General features: G+C 38.9%; 1 long non-coding RNA gene across 1 annotated transcript; it reads right to left on the reverse strand.

Annotated features, from left to right (window-relative positions):
- Nucleotides 1-5,472: 5,472 nt before the first annotated feature.
- On the reverse strand, nt 5,473-20,463 carry LOC119413455. The gene is made up of 3 exons (XR_005186961.1): nt 20,449-20,463; nt 14,013-14,143; nt 5,473-5,854 (listed from the first exon to the last, which is right to left on the reverse strand). It is a non-coding gene; the product is annotated as an uncharacterized LOC119413455 (long non-coding RNA).
- Between the last annotated feature and the right edge of the window lie 1,035 nt (nt 20,464-21,498).

The raw sequence follows: 21,498 nt of genomic DNA on the forward strand, positions 1-21,498 counted from the left end.
TTGAACCAAGGACCTGCTCACTGAGAGGCAGCAGCTCTACCAGTTGCGCCACCGTGCTGCCCGTAGGCGTGTCAGCAAATGATCAATCCGACACTAAAGGCTCCTTACCTGCAGAGAGCTGTGCTGCAACCCATCAGAGCTACCACCTACCTTACTGTCAGCAGGTTCAAAGTCCTGATATGGATAATAATCTGATGCTGATGTGCTAACCGATTAACTATCTCCTTAGTTATAAAACCAATACCCAAGTATAACTTAACAACATGCTCAACAGTCTTTATTTTACCACAGTTAAAATGCAGTAAACCCTGCTTTATGTGACGGAGTTCAGATAATATTACGACTCATTTATTTAGCTTCAGATTGGTCATTTGCTGACACGCCTAATGGATTGACTGACACGCCACGTTGTGGATCCGACTCGTGGAATTTATTTATTTTTTAATAAATAAACGAGAGCTGCAAAAAAAAAAAACATCTCGTACAATTTATTCTCGTAATACTACGACTTTATTCTAAAAATGTTATGGCTTTTCATAATTTTTTCTTAGCGTGGCCCTAAAGCTCTGTCGTATATTGGAAATGACATACTGGTGTGAAATAACATTAAATTCACTAATACTAAACTTAAAAACTTTTGAACGACACCGTTTTTACTTTGTTGTTGTTTTTGGTTGTGAAAACTGCAGCAAACAGCCGTTTCATGCAACAGTGTTGGTTTAATACTAACTAACGAAGCATTCTTTCACACTGGTATGTCGTTTTTTAGAAAAACTTGTAACCATTCCTTTTTTAACTTGTTTTTCTGGCAGGGTTGCACCAGAGCTGATGGACTGTGATGGTGTGAGAAGTGGGGTACACCTTGCACAAGTTGCTTGTCCATCAGAGGGCCACATAAAGATAAATGAGTCTGACATCTATTCACACTCTTACACACGCCTAAACACAATTTAGTTACCTATTTATCTAGCATGCATGTTTTCGTTCTGTGGGAGGAAACTGGAGCACCCAGAGAAACCACACAACCCACTGGAGAACATGAAACTGTACACAAAAAGCCCCAAGCGAGAGGCAAACCTGTGACCTTCTTGCTGTGAGGCGATAGCTCTAACCACTTATCCACCATGCAACTTAAAATTGTTTTATAAGCCTGTAAAACAAGAGAATGAGCAATATTTACCCTTTTCTTCACATTCCATGATCTACAACTGATGTTACAGTTTATAAAACAGTAACATAACTATTTGACAGAAGATCACGTCAAAAATGATCAGACTGTCCCTTTAAAAGTCATATAAATGATCTAACCTAATATTTCCTCACAGCATCATGAACTGATTTAAACCACAGAATAAATATTTGTAAATATCAGCCACTTCAAATGAGCTCATACATTTAAGCTTTAATTTGTTTGATTGTTAGTGAGCCAATTCTAGCTATTCTTAATCCAAAAACAAGATTCTCTCTTGTTATCATCTAGAAATAAATATTAGATTTACAGTTTGGCTTCCTGTAATAATACTACAGTACTCAGTACTAAATTATTCAGGCCCAGTCTTAAATACATAGAGCAGGTAAAAGGGGCCATAGTGTCAATCAGAACAAACACATCTAGCTTTAGTGAGATCAAATACATTTAATATGGAAAAGCCAAATAATGTTTACCTGCTATAAAAAAAAAGGCTGTGTTTGCTGGAAAGAAAAATCCTAGGCACTGGGCTGCGTCTGTCCTGTGGTCTGGATTATATTATGTCTGTATCACATTATGAAGGTTGTTCCTGCAGGAGAACGGACTGCTCAGCTTCGGCTTTGATTGATTCCTTTCTCTGAAATGTTTATAAATGATGTAAAATAAGACTCGCGTTAGTTTTCTCTTGTTTATAAAATCTCAAACGGCGAGCCACTGTGTTCATGTTAGGTGTTTTTATTTAAATAGATTCTATTTGATCAAACCAAGTATCTGTTCTATTTTATACAAAGGCTCAGATTGTACAGTGATGCTCAAATACTGGACCTTCTGCACCTTAACATGCCTTAATGCTGCAGCAGCACTGTTGTGAGCTGTTGCTGCTGAATTAATGCACTTTTGGTTTTTGGTTTTTGTGAATTTGACCTTAGTTGTGATTTTTACCGTGACATTAAATTTTTTTATTGTTTTTATTCTAAATAAGTTGCACGGTTGTTCTGTTGTGTCTTTTGTTCCCCTGTAACAAGCCCTGGAAATCTGATTTGTTCTTTTCATGAGGTTTGAATGACAATTAATAAATCTTAATCTCAACCTGTATATTTTGTCTTTTGTGAAATGCATCAAACTGGTGTTTGCTCTAAACTTTTAGGGACATAATATGAGTGAAGAGAAATCACAGCGTTGCCAGGACCAGAGAAAACAAGAGAGACACTTGAGAGGTGAGTGGGCTGTAGACGTACTTTTCATGCTTTCTTTGACAGCTGGAACAAAATTGTGTATTCTTTGACATCTTTTAAATTTCCTGCTTGTTTGATATATGAGCTGAACTTAAAATGGGTAGACAAGCCTGAAAAAGAAAAAAAAAAAACTTTATTTCGTAGAGCTCCAAGTGATAATGAGCCAAAGATCAACTGTGTTTTCACAGCTTAAATATTTATCAACCACCACCAAATGTCACTGGATGAGGTTTTTGTTTGTCTTTGTGCGTGTGTTTATAGTTTTATCAACATGTATCATGAATACGGAAGAGGATTAGGGCCACGGTGCAAATGATTTTTTCCCCTAATTTTGAGAAGAAAAAAAATTGAATTCTGAAATTAAAGTCAGATTTCTGAGATCTGAGTTTTTTTTTCTCAGAATTCTGACTTTAATTTCAGAATTTTGACTTTAATCTCAGAATTCTGTGTTCTGACCTTTTTTTCTCCCTCAAATTCTGACTTTAATCTCAAAATTCTGATTTAATCTCAGAATTCTGAGAAAAAAAGTTAGAATTCTAAGGTTAAAGTCAGAATTTTGACAAAAAACTCAGAATTAGATAGATGGATGTGACTTTTTTCCCCTCAAATTCCAATTTTAATCTCAGAATTCTGAGAAAGACAGAATTCTGAGATTAAAGTCAGAATTAGATGGATCTGACTTTTTTCTCAAATTCTGATTTTAATCTCAGAATTGTGACTTTTTTTTCTTCTCAGAATTAAGGACTTTTTTTTTAATTGCACTGATGCCCTAATCCTCTTCAGTATCTTCCGTACATGAACCACTGAACAGATTATATGAACTTTTCAGAACGTGATGACTGGGTCTACATCTACAAAGTACAACTGATTAAACTGACACTGCTCAAAAATCGTATGCATTAGTGGTTGAAAGTCATCTTCATCATATACTATGAATGCCAAAAAAACTTACAAGATCACACAAAATCATTTGAAATCATGCACAACATAATGTACTATGTTTACCCTAAAAGCCACCATTGCTTTTCATAATTAGATTATTTTTGGTTTAAACTGTAGCATAAAAGGCTGTAGGTGATATGGATTCCTTCATGGAATGCTAGGCTTCTAATTTTAATAGAAATCATGTATTATATTTTTAATCCGTTTATATTCATCTCTACTATCTGAAGTCCATAGTCTTTTGAAAATTGCTGCAATTTTTTCTCTTGCCCTCTTGTACATTAAACAGCTGCAGTGAGCAATAACATTAGGCGCAGAGTTTAATTTCACATTTGTGATTCATAACAGAAAATCAGGTGGCACCCTGAGAGCGCCTGCTTCTTTGGCTTGCGTTTATGTGGCCCAACTCTACAATCAATGTCCTGCCCAAAGACATAAATGTTTCAGCAAAAATAATGTTTGTGGGAAAAAAAAATCAACATTCATTCACTCCGGGGGAAAATGATGTAAGCATAAACTTTGAAATGTACATTTGTCATCTGTAAAACGCACCAACAAACATGCGTCGGCTTTCTCTCCAGACACGTCAAAGTTTATGAATCAAAAGGAAAAGCTGTATATCACGAGTAACATAATATTCCAATGTTAACTTTCTAATCAGAGTTAAAATGATTCATTCTGCCTCATTTGGTGTGCTTATACGCTCCTCCGGTTTTTATTACAGATGAATATATTTGGTTTAACCTCAAATTAATCAAATTGTGCAACGACTGTTGATTTTTAAGAAGCTGAAGACAACTTCTCTTGTTTAAAATGTGAAACCTGCCAACTGGAGATCCCAATTCAAAGGCAACAAATTTGCCCATGTGGAACAATGTCTAGTCAGCAGGGGAACGGTTTTAGAAAGCAGGCTGACATCTTGACAACTGTGTTTTAATAACGAGCATTATGCAGCGGAATCACACCTGATACAACTCCAGTGAGTTCACACACTGAAATTTTTACATCATACACTAATTTTACATTCTAGTATGGAGTTGCAGGTACAGAGTGAGGGAGAAAATGTTTTTTTTTTTTTTTACTTGAACTTGATTTTGATATCAACTTAGAAAGCACGCTGAACGTGATTTAAATGGATACTAGAGCTCATATGTCCCCGAACAAACCTGTCTTAGTTATTAAAAATAATTTAAAAAATAGGCATTACTGTTTGAATAGGGATGGATACTTCCCATAAGCTTGTCATGCATGCTAACACACACACATACGTACACACCTTGTAATAAACTTGTATGCACGCAGTAAACACAAGACATTCAAGCACAGATTATGGCTTTCAAAGATGGAGCTCGTTTAATCTTGTCACTTTATACATTTGTGATTCAACTTTAATAGACAAATATAAATGCAGATAATGATGACCTTCCATTGGTTCTGTTACTGAGCAACCTTAGCATACAATACGTCCTTTCAAGGTAGATATCATTGAGTTACATTAAAGAAAAGTGTTTATATACATGGAGACTGGATTATACACATGTGCAGGTGGACATATGGCGAACACCCACAGTCAACAACAATATCTTAAATGACCGAGCAGAGGTTGACATTACATTTCTCCAGCTTTAGTTTTTTTTTTTTTCCATCTGCCTAAAGAGTATGTTGTAGCAACCAAATGAAAGATCTGTACTGCAGATTGATTATGGTCATAGATACTAAATCAACACTTAGAACACCGAGTAGGCTTTACAGTCTTTAGACTTTACACTAGTGCTGAAAAGACAGAATGTAATCATCCTCCATCCACACCCATACATTTGTGGTCTGTTCACCCAAGAGAAGATTAAACCCAGACCCATTTCAAGACAAAAGAAAAAAAAAACTTTCTTTTTTGCTCCACACTTTGTAACATTTACCACATGCTCCTTCTTTTTCATTCTGCAAAATCTTTTTTTTTTTATATATCAGTCTGTCATCTTTTAATATTGTTCATTAATTCCCTTCCACTTTGAGTGAGATACGTCTTTGCAGCCGTTTAGTCCTCCAGGTTTGAGCATCTCAGTCAGAGGAAGATTTGCTCAGAGAACCTCCTGGCCTTTTTTTTTCTGGCAAGAGATCCTCAGTAAAGCCTGGTTCTCCATAATGACGGCAGACAGATCACATGAACAACATAGTCACAGTTGTGAAATTTCAAAATGCTCCTCGTCTCCCTTTTGTTCTCCCCCTCGTCACAAATGTCATTTATGTCAACTGACAACAGAGATTTGACCTTCTTTATACGAGGCTCAGAAATGACACCTTCTGCATTTGGGATCGGCTTGTGGATGCATGACCTCTTTTTTTTTTCCTCCTCCTGGCACTTCTACAAGACATGCTGAACCAGGATCAGAGCCAAAGCTGGGCTGGGAAGCAGAGCCAAGACGTTGGCACACAGATAGAGAGAGCAAGCTTCTCCCCGGGCCAGGCCACCACTGCTTTGTTCAACATTCTGGGCAGATAGAAAGACAAACAGGAGGACAGATGTACAAAGGTTAGACATGACTCAGACACTTGAGCTGTATTTCTATTTTTATTTATTTTTTTGTTCTGTCCTGGCATTTGATAATGGATTGAAGGAGATAGAAGAGAGGTGAAACAAGACAGGGTCAGCGCTGAGGAGAGGAAGAGAAAACACAAACAAGAGAGTCAGACGTGTGCGTGGAAGATTCTTGTTGGCATGAAAATTAGGCGTTTGATCAACCAAATGTTTTAATATGTGAAGTATATTTCAAGCCTCCTCTGCTTAGTATGCTGCTTGCTTTTTAAACAAGTTGGCAACGAAGAAAAGCTTCTTGTAAGTATGATTTTTTTTTCCTTTTCTTAAACCCTTTTAAGTTGTGCCAGCAAGTTTTTTGAACAGTTTTTAAAGCTATACTTACAGACTTTATTTACAAGAAAAACATGGTGCAATGCCAAACTTACATTACAGAAGCCAGCGGCAGCTCAGGATATTTTTTATTTTTTTCAATCGTTCATAAGGCACGTCTCACAGAAAAAAATGGGATAAAAAAGCAATCCCAACACCATATTGTTTGACTGTGTGTAATCAAAACACTGCAGTCCTGTTTTTATGTACAGGAGAAAGTAACTTTATGTACAGTTGGCAAAACGGGCATGCGGTTTAGCACATTAGGGAAGTGAGGGAGGCTGGAATCAGACCAAATATTAAATTTGGTGGCCTCTAGAGTTCCACTTTTATCTCCCCACCACAACAAGCTTCATTATGTGCCGTTTCATAAAGTCGTTAGCGTTCTGAGTACTTTTCCAATTTGCTCAAATTCTTGTTATATCAAGCGAAACCATTTGTCTTCAAGTTAAAGAAGTCCTGCTCAAACTGAAGAGGCATCATTTTCAGTCCGGCAGAGCATTACACAGGCACATCATAGGGAACATGAAACATTTTCTTTTCCTCCTCCTCCTCTTTTCACCCCCACCTCATCTTCACCAGAGCAACCTTTGCAAAGATTACATTGGTCCATTTCCCTGTACATAGGAGGAAAAAAACCAGATCAGCTACTTGGATGTTATCTACCAGCGCCTCATCTTCCACCAGAACAAGGTAACTTATAAATGAGAAAATAAATAATGATGCAGGGAAATATTGTTGAATAATTCTTACAGGGAAGATGCATTTTTCCTGTAAAGAAGGGGGAGGGGTTGTAGCGTGAAAGAGAAAAAGGAAAAGAGCTGCTTTTATTTCAGCACCTTGGCTTATGCATTCACTCCTCTCTAGGAAATGATTAAAACCATAAAATGGGGACTACTGTCTAACACAGGTTATTTATAGATGACCAATCCTTTGCAAAACAATCAGAATTTTGACGCATTAACTAAAATGATACGTTTTTAATAAATCATAAAGGAGCTGCAAAAATCATCACATAAATAATCACAAATGGCTTACAACTCCATGTTATTACAAAATGTTATGAAAAAGGGGGGAGGGGCAAGTGTAAGGACAGCTTGACAATGCACCAAACACATCCACAACTAAAAGCCAATTAATTAGCAAGGGCAGTGATGTGTGGCAGCAGCCTGTTGACATGAGTCCAGATCTCTGGCTGCAGCCAATATCCACACATCCACACAGGCTTGTGGGAAGGTACGCACACTCATAAACGGGTGACTGAAGCACAAACGCATGCAAAACAGCGTGACAGGGCACAGCCAGTGTCAAACCGTCCACACACCCACAGAGAGAGAGAAGAAGAGAAAACGAGAGCGAACAATCACATGGCCATCCTTTAATCTGCGCAGGATACATCCGACTTTTCATTGAACGAACTCCTGTTGAGATCAATTTTTATCGTCAGTTAGAACACTGTCAAGTTTACAGTAAACAGGGCTGCATTTCCCAAGGCGAGTTATCGAGTAATCAGGTTATGTAGTTTCTGTCCACAGTCAGTTCCATTCAGCTGAGCTGAAAATGAACAGAGAGAGTTACACTGAAACAAAGGCAATACAAGCATGCAGTCCTGAAAACCAAATCATAAGGTAATTTATATATACTGTATATATACATTTGTGTGTGTAATTGCTTTTTGATATCCATAGCTCTTCTGCATTAAATATCTTAAAAACACAACACATAAGTAAACATTTGCTCTCGGTGTACACAATAAAGGAAATGTTATGGCCAAACTGGTCTCACTCTGATTAATTTTCCTCTTGCTGTTAGGCACTTGACTGCAGTCCAGTGTGTTGACATATTTGGACAGTGTACAGCACACTTGTGTGCAAAACAAAGATTTGAGCTTTGAGCGTAACATTTTTAATGCTACATTTTTACAAAACCAACTTCAAATTACTATCCTAAAATTCTAACCTTAACAAAGTGGGTGGTTGCCCAACACTGCACAACTGGTAAGTGAGAATAAAGTAAATACAAGACGAAAGTGTGTTTCTGAGGCATAAACTGTACTGTTATTGGAACTCAACAGACATCTCCCAGATAAAAAGAGAAGTCTGAACATATTTTCTGATTAATACATCCTGGGCTTGTGCCAGTGCAGTTTCAAAAGACAGAAAAAGACTACACAAGAAATGAGGCAATTGTGTATTGAGTACTTGGGCTTTATGCAAACTTAACATGACAGCGTTTTAATCTGGTGACTGGTTGGATGCAGATCAGAAGTGGAAGGGTGTTAAACAGAAGTGTATCACTGACACTATGAGATCAGTCTTATTGTTGTAATACTAATCAGGCCACGGCTAATGGATCACTTACATATCACAGTTTACTTCTGAGGTAATGATTTGGTTTCATTTAAAATCATTTACACGTGAATTTTAAAGGTCAAGTGTTTGTCTCTGCTACAAAAGACTCAAAGCAATTGGACCATGAAACAGAGCTCCAATGAAAATGGGACTAGAGAAAATTAAAATGAACTTGTTTGTGTATAGAAAATTACATGCACTGTTCTGTTCAACTCAGTTTTTTTTTATACAATACCAACTGACAACAAAGGTCATTCAACGGCAGTATATTACAAAAATACCAAGTTCAAAAATAGTTCAAATCAAATCCAGATTCAAATCTAATTACAATTAATTTAATCAAATTAAATGTAAGTTCAGTACATGTACATACATTATGAATAGCCAATTAGTGAAAAGTTGTCAGGCAAAGTGAGGAAACTGCATTGAATCGTCACTGCGGAGCAAGATGGTGACAGTGAAAAGGAATGACTCCCTTGTGGCAGGAATAAACCTTCAGCATAAATTAGTTCAGGAGGACTACCTATCTACATATAGTGACAGTAGATACAGACATGAAACATAAAGACATCAGAGTGAAAAATGTGGTCTGTATGTCCTCCAGTAGTTTAAAACCTATGGCAAGATAACTAAGTGACAGCTGAGAAAAGCTGAACCTTCACCAACTATAGAATTTCACAAAAAGGAAATTTTAATTCTGGCCTTAGAAAATGGAGAGCTTGTCAACTTCTCCATTTTGTTCTCCATCTTCTACCACTTATCTGTAGTTAGGTCGTAGAGGTAACAGGTCCAGGACCGAAACATCACTCTCCCCAGCAACACTTTTCATCTTGTCCTGGAGGACCCCAAGAAAATACACAATTCCTCCAGCAACTTCTGGGTCTTCCCCAAGGCCTCTTACAAGCGGGACATGCCTGACATACCTCTAAATGGAGGAATCCAGTAGGCATCTTAATCAGATGCCCAAATCAACTCATCTGCACTCTTTGATGCAGTGAAACAGCAGCTCTACTCTGAGCTTACTCCAGATGACTGCGCTCCTCACCCTATCTCTAAGGATGAGCGTGGCCACACTGTGAGGGAAGCCCATTCCGGTCTTGTATTCAGGATCCCATTCTTTGATCTCATTCTTTGATCATGATCTAATCCTCATGACCAAAGGTGAGGATTGAAACATAGACAGACATAAATTGACAGCTTTGCCTTTTGAATCAGCTCTTTTTTCACCATGACAGAACAAAGCAATAACCCTGATTACTGAGGATCAGGAACCAATCCATCGATCCATCTCCCACTCCATCATACTGTGACAAGGCATGTGAACAAGATGTCCAGATACTTGAACTCCTCCATTGGAGGCCAAGTCTCACTCTCCAGTTCCCCTTTATAAAAATGGGAACCACTTTTCTGTCACTCCACAGGCATTGTCCCAGTCTTCCATGCAACATTGAAGAGATGTGTCAAGCATGATAGCCTCATAACATCCAGAGCCTGTAGCATCCTAAGGCAAATCTCATCTGGCCCCTGTCACTGAGAAGCTTTTTGACTATCTCGATGACCTCTGGTATTAGACTTGTCTTATCCCAAGTCATCAGACTCTGCCTCCTCATAGGTGGACATGCTGGGTAGATTAAGGATATCCTTGAAGTGCTCCTTCCATCGCTCAGCAATATCCTCAGTCCAGCTCAGCAGTCCCCCACCCAAACCAAGCACAGCCTGGAAAGAGGCCCACATTCCTTTCCTGATTCACTGAAATGTTTGCCAGAACCTCCTTGAGGCCAACTGAAAGTTCTTCTCTAAGACCTCACAGAATTCCCCCAAGCCTAAGTTTTTGCATTTGCAACCACTGAAGCTGCAGTCCTTCTGGCCATCCTGTACTTGTCTGATGCTTCAGGAGTCCTCCAGGATAGCCAAGTCCCAAAGGCTTCTTTCTTCAGCTTTATGGTCTCTATCACTACTGGTGTCTACCAGCGGGTCCTTTGTTTGTCACTGTGACAGGCACCAATGACTGTCCCCGGAAGCCACATCTGCAATTGAGGTCCTGAACATGACCCATTCGGATTCCATGTCTCTGACCTCCCCCTGGACATGTGAAAAACTCACCTGGAGGTGTGAGTTGAAGGTTGCACAGACAAGAAAATCCACCAAATATTCCCAATTTATGATCACTATGCATTTGGATTTACCAGGTCTGTTCAGTAGCCCCGCTCCTCACCACTGGATCCAAATCACCACCAGATGTTGATCAGTTGACAGCTCTACCAGTCTCTTCACCCTAGTGTTCAAGACATAGGGCCAGATGTCTGACGACATGATCACAAAATCAATCATTGACCTTTGGCCTAAGGAGGCCTATGACCAAGTACACTTATGCACCACCCTATTCCCAAACAGGGTGTTCTTTATGGCCATTCCATGTCTAGCACAAAACTCCAATAAACGAACACCATTCATTTACATATCAGGAAGGCTATTCCTCCTAATTACTCCCTTCCAAACTACTCTGTCATTGCCCACATGGGCATTGAAATCACCCAGTAAAATGTGGGGATCCACAGATGGCACCCCTTCCAGGACACCATCCTGAGACTCCAGAAAAATTAGGTAATCTAAACGGATGTTTTATGCAAAAGCACAAACAACAGTCAGAACCTTCCCTCCTGCAACCCAAAGACAGAGAGAGGCAGCCGTCTTGTACAGCGGGGAAAATTCTAACAGCGAGGCATTCAGCCGGGGATTTGTGAGTATCCCCACACCTGCCCGATGCCTCTCTCCCATGGCAACTCAGTAGTAGGAGAGAGTCCAGCCTTTCTCCAGGACTTGGGTTCTATAGCCCAAGCTGTGCATAGAGGTGAGCCCAACAATAGCTAGTTAGTACTGTGTAACATCACACACAAGCTCCGGCTCCTTACCCACCAGTGAGGTAACATTTCAAGTTCCTAGAGCTAGTCTATGCCACCAAGTATCAATGTGGTCAGCAATCCTCTCTTGCCTGCCTCCCAGCATCTGGAGCACTCGACCTTGATGGACCTCCTTGCAGGTGGTGGGCCCAGTTGGCGGTGGCTGCCTGTCATTTCTTCAAGCTTGGCCTGGCCAAGCCCCGGGAGACGAGGCTCAACGAGCTTGTCAACGTCACTTCAGTACTTGTACTTACTGTACACTTCAACAACTGGAAGTTAGTTCCACCTGAGATTAGCCTGAAAATTGAGAGGTCTGCCTCCAATTGTAATTTTAGAAACTATAGGGACCACACACAAACCTGCAGCATGAGAGCAAAATGCCTTGTTAGTAAAATATGGAACAATAACATTTGTATAATAAGATAGTGCTTGGTTGTTGAGAGCTTTGCATGTGAGAAGTAACAGTTTAAATTATTCTGTGAATCTTACAAGGAGTCATTGGCCAAACACTATAGCTGGTTCAAATACAATAAAACAATAAACACACAAAACACATTTAAAAGTCACTTGGAACTTTAAAGTAAATGCAGGAAATGGGGGTTTTCAAATGCAATGAAGATCAACTGAACTTAATCTGGAAGCATGTTTAAAATAGACAAAGCTTCAGCCCACATGTTTACTCTTTAAGTATGCCAAAGCCCACAACAACTGACACACTGAATAAATATGCATGTAAATTGACTGAACAATATTGTACAGCATATAAAGGAGCAGCATGACTGACACAATCAGTCCCAGGCTGCAGATTATCCCATACTCTGTAAATATGATAGTGTCTATCCATCCATCACACACCTTCTCTTTTTTACTCATATAGCTTGTGCTCATGTGTACACTCCCTCCCCCCACGCACACAGCATGTGTTCATAAGTTTCTATGAAATTTATAGGTCTGGTCAATCTTTTTTTTCAGCCAACAGGACTCATACCATAACAACACTCCCCCAATTTATCTGCCATGGAAGTTTGACAAGTTTTAATTGCCAACCATAGTTGTCTGAGAATACAGGGCCGCCCAAAATGTCCCTACTAGCTCCCTCTCTAATTATAAACTTCCTGCTTGAGTAATCACATGTCTTATTGTTTCCTAATTACCATTTTTACAATAAATTAAACACCATGCTGCAGTGAGACAGGCACCGAGCAGTGCATCAATACTGACACAAACACACACACACTAACGCACATCATCCATTCTCGCTGTGCCATCCTTTTCAGCTCACTGTCTTCGGTACCTTTCCTAAACATCCACACCGTTATTGTTATCAAAAGTGCTTGTCCATTAATTTTCCTCTTTGCTACATTTTTAAAGGTTTTAATTTGCTGTCGTACCAACAATGAAGGTTTCGGTGTAAAGCACAACAATGAATGCCTCCGGGTGAAGTGTGACCATTTAATGACTGTGATTTGATACGTCTTAATGAGAGTCATTCATTCATAAACATTGCTCATTGCTTTGGATTGGAATCTGTAATAGTTGCTGAACAATGACATGAACAATAACAACAGCAGCTGAATATTTCACAAAAGTCCTCTAATTCAGCCAAACTAGGTGAGTGGGTCTCCTGCAAAAGGTGAAACATACCATTAGTCATGCGTTTGACGGCTGCGCTACACATCAAAACCACATCTGTAAAATAGAACAATATTTCATTGTGAGGACTAATCAATCTTGACAGCAAACTCTTCTTGGCCTAAAAGTGAAAGGTGAAATATTTCTTTACTGTTCAGCAGAGACAGAGTGAGAGCGGGGGAGTCTGCAGCAAACGGGGTGGTTGCTGTCATCCTAACATTTATTTAAGGAGAAAATGAAGTGCAGTTCCATTAAAAGACAAACACTGATGCATTTGTACTACAAGCAACTTTCTTTTCCTTTCTGCTATAGACAGTGAACCCAGTTTTAGTCGTGTTGAAGCACTGTTCAAAGTAGACAGCATTCAGCAGAGAACAAGCCGAGGGCCAGTATTTTATAAACCCTAATCCAGATTAAACACCCCCCCCCCCCCCCCCACCCATTTCTTTCACTCTTCTATTGTCTGGGAGGGAAATATGATATTTCAACCACATGTCATCATCTCGGGTGAAGCATGAACTGTTTTATCGAGAAACGTTTGTTTTGATATGTTAATTTCTTTGGTGAGAATGAAGATAGAAAGTGATATGAACAGTGCCGCTTGTTGAGCTTTGGAATTTTGCATCAGCACCAAATCCCCCCCATTTAAAGACTCAGAAAAGAGGGGAGGTTTTATGTTTCTTCCTGCAATGAGCCCAATTTTGGCATACTTAGGCATATGGAAGTTGGAAGATGTAACAAGAACAATAGAACTGTATAACATTCTGGTTGAATTCTAGACAACAATCAACAAATTTAACAACAAACTGCATATAAATTGGACATTTTTAAAACACTGTATTAATTATAAAAGATTACCTTTGGGAAAGTGACAGAGGGATATGTGAAGCTCTCCGTACAATCAGGAGACGTTGCCAAAGCATTTGGGACAGTTGCATTTTTGCCTGGTATGATGTCTACCCCATAAGCAAAAGCCTGAATAGCATTTCCTGCAAGGACAGAGAATAAAGTCATTTATATTTGACTTGCACCTCTGCAAGAAGCCAGCTAGCAGACAGACAGCTCTAAGTCATCATCTTGGTTCCCTGCCCAGTCTTCTCCAACCGTGGGAATAAGGCAGGGCAGAAGAACAGATTAAAGAAGGGAAAGGTAAAAAAAAATAGCAGCGAGCCAATTTTTTAGATTGAGATTTTCATGCCAAACTCACGACAAACAAATTAGAAATGTGCTTGTCAAATCTGTCAGTAGGAAGACCACTTTGGATTTTATCGTTGAACAAAATGCCAATATCTCCTCATGTTTAATGAAGTAAAACACACTATTTTTTTCTCCACTGCCTTACATGTTTATCTTGTCAATTTAACAAGTAATTAGCTTCCATTAGAGAGGCCTGCAGAGAAAAATAGAGACATTTATCAAATACAAACAACTCTGGCTCATGGTCTCACCTCATTACAAAAATGTTTTTACGTAACAATAGCTGCTCTGAAAATCACAACAAGCCCACCAAAAAATGTCAAAATGTCCACATTTAAGATGATGGATCTTTTTTTTTTCTGTTTGGCCTCATAAAATTAAAATAAACTCCACTGGATGGTAGCAAATCACCCAGTTTATACAGAAAACGACAGTCTGTAAACTTGTGTGAGTGGTAGCATATCTGCGCTAACAGATTTACTGCAAGCATGGGTGTAATTCTCTGAGTGTATGTGCAAGTCTGCAAAAATGTGATAAATCCATATTTAGCCTGCTTTTCAGCTAGATGTTGTAACACAGGAGCTGAGTACCTTTTCATGGCTCATCCGTTTAAAACACAAAGCTTGCTTCTCTTTGTTCAGGCAGAGCGAAGGCAAGACATGTAATTGCTTGCAACCACCTTCATTATAAGGTCAGCGTGCAGAGATGGCCGTGAATAGATTTATGTGACTGATCAAATTCAAAACATTCCAAAACAAAGGAGAAATGGCATTTACCCACCACCATACAGGGACAGACTGGATAGTGGAGGAATGTACATGAATAATCCAATGGTCACACAGGTCTTACACTCCTCATGCTTGCTCTCATCTGCCACATTTTCTGCCCACCTACACAGTCTATTATATATAAAGCAGAGCAAAACACTAAAAAGGTAAACACATGAACGCCCATGAATAACTCATCCAAAAGCATGCAGATTTTCCTCGAGCTTTTAGAATATTTGAGCTCATTGGTGAAGCCTTAAAACTTTACTGCTGGCAGTGAAAAGCTGGTTGAGAACTGCTGAGACGTGTGATGTTACACATCTGTTTGTCGGGGTCAGCTAAAGCTAGCTGTCCCCCTACAGATTCTTTAAGATGGGGAATCAAGCCATAAATCAAACTAGTTGGCTGGATGCCCGCCCCTCCCTCCTCGCATCCAAGATGCTTTACTGCACCATGTTACACCCAGTGATTAAGCTTGTTGCCAATAGCAGCTCAATTTTTTAATGATTCTGGGCAAGAGTTTTTACCCATGGCCTACCTGCATGCTCAGGCTAAGTAGTGAGAACATCAAGAAGAGATGCCAAAGGAGGAGGGAATCGGATTTGGAGAACTGAAATTTCAGTAGCTTGCTCGATTGTACCTTTTTAAAGTTTATTTAAGTAAATAAGTAAGTAAGTAAACATTATTATTTGTAGCACTTATCACAATAAAATGCGTAATACACATGTCAGCTATTGGTACAAGCTCCTGCTTTAAAGAAGAAACTTTTGACCCCATTTTAAAGTAGCTACAAGTGTAGTGGACCTGAGATCGAAGAGGTTTGTGTAAAATTAGAACCCTAATAGAAAAGACTCAATCGTAAAATTACTGAGGTACAGCTTGGGTACTACCTGTGACAATGTCAGTGCAATGTCTCAAGTTCATTTAATTGACTGAATGTGAGCAATCAAACTCTAAAAGCAATACAAAATGTAACAGGAAATCAGTGCAAAGAGGTTAAAACAGATGTGATGCATCTTTTGGTGATGAAGAAAGTTATGAACAAACAGGAGCTGGTAGAAAGAGCCTTGACTCCATCCAGAGTACAGAGTTGGTCAAGGTGAGAGTGGATGGATAACTTGTTGTATGTGACATATAAGCAGATTAAATAATCTTCATTTTTTAATGTTGCTTAAAAAAGACAAAAAAGGCTGTTTCATGTTGCTGCTGATCTGTTTCAATGTTGATGTGTTCATGCGTGCACATCTGCTCACAGACTCATGTTCATGTTTGTGCTGATGTTCAATGTTTTATGTTATTAGTGCTTAGTGTATATTTAGTTGATGTTTTTCTTAGTTCATATCTTAGATGTTATTACTGTTTTTCTTATACATTTTATTGTTGGATGTAACTGGGACCCTGTGTACATAATTTCGCTCCACCACATGTACCACATGAGGTGCGAATGACAATAAAGAAACTCTGACTCTGAAAAATGTTTTGTGCATCAAAGCCACTTTAGACAATAATTAAAATACTCTTTCTTAAAATCAGGGCAGAAAACAATTAGCTCAACAAAGATTAGGCCATTCGCTTCAGACTGACATTTTTGTCACTAAAACAAGCAGCAAAATTTGCAAGTTTACTTTAAATGAAGGGTCTAATAAAAGTATTGAAAGAATACATTTTTCAGTCAGTGTTGACTGCCCTAAAGCTACCTTGATCAAGCTGCTTCAAAGAAAAATATTCCTGATGAGTTCATCAAAAAGCCACTCATAAAGAGGTCACAAGGTTTGTGTTTGCACACTGAGTCGATCATAACACCAGGAAATGATCACAGTTGGTGGAAAATCCATTGGCTGAAACTTGTTTAAACGTGTAATTTTTGGTAAAGTGAAAACTGAATGGCTGAAAATCAATCCAATCTGAAAAGATTGTCAAAAGCAAAAATCAAATAGCTGAAACTAGCTTTGACCTGTGAAACTCAGTACGCAGTGCTCGTTTTTGATGTACGATTTCAAAAACGGTTGAGATTAAAAACTGAATGCAATGTCTTATATCGTTGTTGACTAAATGATTGAAAAGAACATTTTCTTTGGAGCGTTGGTAAAGTATGACACGTTTATCTGTGAGCATCGTGTTAAAGATGATCAATTGTTTTGTTTTTTTACGCATAATGAAAAATTCATCATGTCCTTTTTTTTACTGATACCTTCATGTTTGAGTAAAGTCCAGCTCATAAAATGTTCTGATTTAAATTGAATATTTTGGCATTTAAAAAAAGACAGAATTAAGAGAAATTAACAGCAAAAAATTTTAAATTAAAGTTTAAGAAGTCACAATGAAACACCAGTAGGCAATGATTTGATGGCATAAAAGTTAATATTAATAAGTTGTAAGTTTTATAATTTAACTTTTTTATGACACGTGAACACTTGATAGTGCGGCTGCCTCTCATCAAGAAGTTTGCTGGATCGAATCTCAGCCAGGAGCCTTTCTGGGTGGAGTTTGCATGTTCTCTCCGTGCATGCGTGGGTTTTCTCCGGGTACTCCAGTTTCCTCCCACAGACTAAAAACATGCATGTTAGACCGGTCTGGTAACTCTAAATTGTCTCTAGGTGTGAGACAGAGACTGAATGGTTGTTTGTCTCGTTTGTCTCTATGTGTCCCTGTGATGGACTGGAGACCTGTCCAGGGTGTCCCCTGCCTGTTGCACAGTGACTGCTGGATATGGGCACTAGTGACCCCCCACAACTCGAAAAGGAAGAATTGGGTAAAGATAATGGTCGGATGAACGGAACATTTTTATGACTCTAACTAGAATCAAGATTAGAAGCAGTGGTTGCTTGGTGGTCGGTGTTCAAGTCCAGGTTGCATCAGGAAAAGCATCAGAAAAAAACAATTGTTAAGTTTTACATGCGAGTGCTCTTGCTGTGGTGACCCCTGCAAAATGGAAGAAGCTATAAAGAAGATTAGGCAAATTGCCAACATTATAAAACCTTTTATTGCTTATAAATCAAGGCTAAGTGTACAGGTTGCCTTTTCATGAAAAGTTATCTCAGCACCCTACAGGGTAAAGTTGGACATGTGCTGTACTGTTCAGTGAGTTGATGTTTTTCTGTACCGTCTTTGTGGTAAAAGTGGAAGTATTTGGCCTGTTCCCCTTGACTGCAGTGAGGAGATGCTGCATTTTATGCTATTTTTCAAGACGCCTCCTCAGCTCTCAGTCTCATCTCTCATCCTGCATGCTCAGCTAAAACAGCAACCCAGCAATTTATTGAAATTGTCTGAAAGCATTATGCACACAATGGAACATGTTAAAAACAATGTCTTGATGGGGCTGATGACACCCCTCGCTATGCCATAACAAGGAAGAAGCTTGATCTCTTTTACTTTAGAGTCGACAAAAGAGCACGAGGATATTTGAAAATAGGATTTCTGTCCCAATAAACCCGTGTATTATGCATCAGCTGTACAAATGATATGTATTTTACTCTTTTTACCCTTTTTATTTAATTTCTGGTAGTTGGTTTCTTTTCATGACATCCTTCTCCCAAAAAGGATAAGCGCTTTCAGATTATACGTGAAAATGACATGCAAATTGTTTCTTTTGTATTAAAGCCTGGGCGTATCTTACTCACAGGAGGAATAAGGAATAATGAAAAAAAAAGGATGTGTGCTTTTGAAAAAAATAAGGATATTTAATTTCAATTTACTCAACAGATAAGGGGATGACTGTGAAGAAGTTGAATCCAGATACGTTTTTAATTGGACTCCAAGCCCATCCTCCATTCATGTGTTCATTCACCCAAAAATATATATTTCCAAGTTTTTATTGGGATGGTGTTTTATTTGTTTTTGCTCATTTTTTTTTTTTTTTGATGAACTAAACAAAACTTTATTGTCCCCAAAGGCAATAACGTTTTACCCATGTGTCTGTGTGTGTTTGTCTGTAGTTTTAGCAGAGTATCTCATGAACCAGTGAATGGACCGAATTGAAGTTTAAGGTCATTTTCACACCTGATAGTCCGGTATAGACTCGGTTCTATTGGGGACCAATATTCATAATATTGGTTTACATTTCAGCTGGTGCAGTCTGCATTCACACTGCTCTGAGTCATTGAGCCAAACTGTTCCCCTCGTGCCTGTGGTGGCGCTGCATCAAGAACTACTGAAGAAACAACACAAAACCCCCTGAAGAAGACATTTCTTCTTCTTCTTCTTCTTCTTCTGGAAACAAAAACAAAAACGGAGTGGCGTCAAATTTGAGCAATTTTAGGATTTCTGTTTTGTCATTTTTTAACAATGGACTCAGCATGAGCGGAAGATGAGGCAGAAAACCATGGAAAATGCTGTTTTTCACACAAGGCGGCTGACGGCTTTGTATGAGGTAGGAGAAATGCATGTTCCTGCTTTTGAAGCGGTCTCCGGTCTGCTTGCATTCACACTGCATTCGAACCGCGCCAGAGTTCACTTCAACTGAACTGAGACCTAGATTTTTAGGCGGACAAGAGTTCACTTTTTTGGTCCTCAACAAAGTTTGATTGCACATTCACACCTCCCCAAACGAACCGGACTTTCTAGGCAAACGGACTAGAGTTTGATTAAAGCAGACTAAACATGGCTGGTGTGAATGCAGCATAAGAAAGTAATCATTGACTTTACATTTACAACTTATGAAGTTAAGGAGTCACCACAATTCACAACCCAACATAAAAATGACTGTAACTTAGTCAGCTTTTCAGGTATTGAGCTAAAACTAGACGTGGTAGTAGCTCAGAGTCTTTTACAACACATCACTGAGTGCTATAATATCTTGCAAAATCACACATTATTGCACAAAATGCCATTTGCATTTTTCTTTACCTAAACAGCTATAAATGCACTCCTTGTCATCACAGAGCAAGTTTTAGTTATAAATTCTGGTATGAAAGGTGGTAAGTGATATGCATTTTCTATTTTATTCAAGCTGGTTGTATTTCTTCTTTAGTAAAACTCTTTGTACTATTTGATTTGAACAGAAATGAAAACAATAAAAAATTATGATTTTTTTTAAACAAAATCTACACATATAACCCCCCCCTCTCACTCTCCACTTTCCACTTCTGGGTAATATCAGCAAATATCCTGCTGAAGAGCTAAACTTCACTGGAAAGCAAAAGCTGACATGAAACCATTAAAGTTGCATTAGTCTGAAGTTCACGGCTCAGACTGCAGTGGCATGTTAGCAGGAGTAACTACTGCAAAACACACTTTTGCTCTCATCAATATTACATGACTGCTGGAGCCCTATCAGTTGCAAATTACATTTCAGATGTTTGCAGAGTAATGCACGTGTCGGGTCGACTCACTTAGGCACGTGTTGTCGGTAAAGAGCCGCAGGAAGTTGATACATTCCTCCTCGTTGTTTCCACTGCCCTTACAGGTGCACCACGGAGAGATGGTCCAGTTGGTGAAGCTGTTGTCAACATAGTTAGGGGTCATATCTGTCCCTGCAGAAATATCCACACACAAACACAACATTCATTAGGACAGCTATAGGTCACTAATGGAGAATAATGGACTACATTTCGTGCTAGTATGTAAAACCAGCAGCGGAATTTTAGTCACAGGAAAGAATTTGCTCCGTTTGAGTTTACAGGAACCATCCTGTAATGCTTTATTTAGATGTAAAGAGGCCATTATGTTATAAATGTTTTTGCAAAGTAGTTGCTTTAGGAAGTGTTTGCCCCTGTCTGAACACATCTCTGCAGCAACAAAACATTTTACTCTTCAAATGTCTCTCCCTCTGTGCCGATGCTTTCAACGGGAGTCATAAAAGCATTAGCTGCACTTTGACAAACATTTTTACAGAAAAATCCAGGAAGCATTGTGGCATAATACCACTTCACACTGCATCATTTATGGCAGATGATGGTAAGACACTGACTGATGCTGAAATATGGACACTTCAGCAACCATTAAGAGGCGGCAATATATATTTATGAACATGTACATAAATGTTTTGTGTGTAAATCTGCATTTACAAATCTTTTTTTTTATCCCTGCAATGCCTCCTCAACGTCACCTGGCTAGAAATAGAAAATATGCGTGAACTGATTTGTGACCAGTCACATAATTTGCACAACATTTGTGATGAGCAAACAGATGGCCGTTGAGTGTTTTAATTAAATGAGCACTCTCTCAGTACTTCGACTCCTTAATTTACTTCTGGTACTGAAATGGTGTCAAGTCTGCTGCAAGAGATACCAGACCAGGTGGGGGGAAAAAAGCAGGAAGTCCAAATCCTCTGCTGGTTCTCGTCATAAAACCAGACCAAACTACAGTCGTACATTGCTTTCATTTAGACTCTGACAACCATTGCTCTTTATCAAACATTGTATCTAAATTTCTGAACAACT

This window comes from Nematolebias whitei, chromosome 8, assembly GCF_014905685.2.
Source record: "Nematolebias whitei isolate Nwh7 chromosome 8, NemWhi1, whole genome shotgun sequence".
NCBI lineage: Eukaryota > Metazoa > Chordata > Actinopteri > Cyprinodontiformes > Rivulidae > Nematolebias > Nematolebias whitei.